This window comes from Berghia stephanieae, chromosome 10, assembly GCF_034508935.2.
Source record: "Berghia stephanieae isolate SIO BIC M18660-M18661 chromosome 10, UCSD_Bste_1.3, whole genome shotgun sequence".
NCBI classification, from domain to species: domain Eukaryota; kingdom Metazoa; phylum Mollusca; class Gastropoda; order Nudibranchia; family Aeolidiidae; genus Berghia; species Berghia stephanieae.
Window position 1 is genome coordinate 13668350 of NC_088369.1, and position 2758 is coordinate 13671107.

General features: G+C 37.9%; 1 long non-coding RNA gene across 1 annotated transcript in view; it reads left to right on the forward strand.

Moving 5' to 3' along the window:
* Window positions 1-941, forward strand: part of LOC144955913 (uncharacterized) — a 4949-nt gene extending 4008 nt beyond the window's left edge. Inside the window, exon 2 of the long non-coding RNA XR_013641848.1 lies at window positions 698-941. This is a non-coding gene — a long non-coding RNA (uncharacterized LOC144955913). The remainder of the gene's footprint in view (window positions 1-697) is intronic.
* The last annotated feature ends 1817 nt before the right edge of the window (window positions 942-2758 follow it).

Here is a 2758-nt window from a genome sequence, read left to right on the forward strand (position 1 = left end):
TAATCTTGCCCAAGGAAAAAAACGAAAGTGCCTGAAGCGGGGCTCGAACCCGGGACCTTCCGGGTCACAGTACAATGCCTTAACCACTTGGCCAATTCGCCATCCCCCCATGTTATGCGTTTAAGTAAGATACTCACAACATCTGCCCGCCAAAAACAAGGGTCAAGCTCTAGCACATAGTCTAGATAATCAGTTGAATCAACGGGCAATAGAATTGCCCTCAATTTAAGAAAGGTTGGTAAGTTACTTGTATATCAATCTGTGAAAAGTGGTTTTATAATTTTTAGATTTGATAGTAATTCTGTGCTCCATGATACAAATTTAAGATTGGCTGTACGGAATAATGTTGATCTTGATTCCTATTTTTTAAAATGAACAGATTATAATTTAAATTTGGCCCATGTTTTCGCAGTAATCTATCTTCAATTGTGTGATTACTTCTCACTAAATACTCTCTAATAAACTGTAAACTGTAATGGTTATACGAATTAATTTTGTGTATTTGTACGATTGATATGGCAGGCAAAAATGGTGTCTATTTTACTTAAACACATAGTATCAATACTGAAATGCCATGTTTAACGAATTGACAGTAAAAATGCACATACCAAGGGAGATGCGAATTTCTTTTCTCGATATTATCATTGTCATCTCGTGGGATATCATTATCATACATTTTTACCTTCTATCTCCACAGGCAAAACGTGCTATCAATGAGGAGGATCAACCCAGACTCAAGAGACGTGTCTGTCCACCAGAAATTTGGGGTTGTTAATAAAATATGGACGTAAAGACAAATAAAGAGAAACATGCAATGTAGGAAACAGACAAAATCAAAATTCCATTGTCAATCTTTATCAAATTTAACATCGGAAAATTATTTTTTTTCGGACAACATCTGTTAATTAACTCCAATAAAGTTACAATACGTGAAGAATAAAGTGTTTGATTTAACTTCTTGTTGGGGGAATGCGATTGTCACAGATTCTTTCCCTTTGCTGTGTCCAACACTCTTGTTATGCCATGGCAATAGTTGTGAGGACATAACCCGAGCTAATCCGGAGTTGACGTAACTTCCCAGGGGTTGCTAGGCATTCTGAACACCTCTTTTATCCAATCAGGGTTAGAGCCCGCCGTCATATAAGCAAGGCGCGGGAAACCAGAGGTAGTTCTTGTAAGCTTCGTCCAGTTGAACACAATACCTACAAGCAGCGATCGCATTTTATAAGAATTTATTGTTGTCGTGTTGATTATTTGTGGATGTCAGGAGAAAAACAAGAAGGATGAATGGATAAGTAGAGTTTTGTCATACCTCTTTGTGTTGTAGATGTATTTAGTTACAGTAATAAATGGATCCTGTTTGTAAATCTTGTAAATAGAGGTGCCTACTTGAGTCAATAAAATGGGGATAAAGATAAAAGGAGTAAATCTGACTCCTGAATGAACACAAAAGAAACTTCTGTGTTGTTCATTCATGAATCAGATTTACTCCCTTTATCTTTATCTCCATTGTAAATCTTGATTTCCTTCATTCGATTGCTACCCTGTCTGGCCGTAAAACACATACTTTCTCCTTCTTTCTCTTCCCTCTGATCAGGCTAGGCCCAGTGCAGTGACCTGATCTTCTACTCCGAGGGAACTTAGCAACGAGTTCCATCTTTCTGTCCTCCTCTTCTTTTCTTCATTTTTCTTTTGTTGACGTTTCGGACTATCTGGCTCCACCAACTCTCCGGGAACGGCCCGAATCGTCACAGTGGCGCCCAATAAGTTGCTGTTTACATATGCTTTGTATATTTGACTGGAGGTAAGATCGCGGCTTCTTGGGCATATACTCAGAAGAGATGAAAATATACCAGCTAATAAAGCCATGAATATGTTATTCACCCCATCTGGACACAAGAAATATCAAGGTAGACCACCCACGTCAATTTATACTGTCCTCAATCGAGACCTGAAACGCCTTCAAAATAACAAAGAATTAAAATCAAAGGAAGACCTTATAAACTTAGCATCCACAGCAAAAGACCGTGAACTGTGGAAGAAAATGACACAGATGATTAGAGAGGCAGCCGAGGCGTCCCGATCGGATGATTAGGAAGCGAAAGGCCTTAAGTCAGTAAGTCATATCATACTTTGATTCTTGATGAATTTTGTGGAGACGATCAACATTTCTTTTTGATGTTACATACCTATCAACCGACATTCCACATATTAATGAGAAGACACAAATAATGAAACTCACCTCTTTGAACTTGCTGATCAGTCTCTCTTACAGATGATGATGTTAGAATGTAAATTCATTTTCTTATTATGACCTTTTTGTTTAAGGAATCACTTATCATGTAACTCTCTAATTTGGGGAACGACAAAATTAAGCATTATTATTATCACCCTTTTTTTTCTTCCTGTTCCTGCAATAAAAAGCAGATGTCTCAATGAATAAAGTTCACTCTGTCATCTAATGGAATTTGTTATTCTGTTCTTGATAATTACCTTGGCCTTCATCTAAAATCAATGATATGGCGTCCACCATGCCAACAGATGACACATACCTAGTATTAGTAGATACTAGGTGTGAAATGTGAAGAACATGCGAAATTGCGGCATCCATCCCTTTGATCTAACAAAGTTAGTTCACCATAAACAACGTCTATGTCATGTATGATGAGAGGGCAATAGAAGAACACCCTCTCTCTCTCTCTGATCAGTCTCTCTCTCTCTCTCACTCTCTTTCTTTCATCGTTGTAGTCGTCGTCAT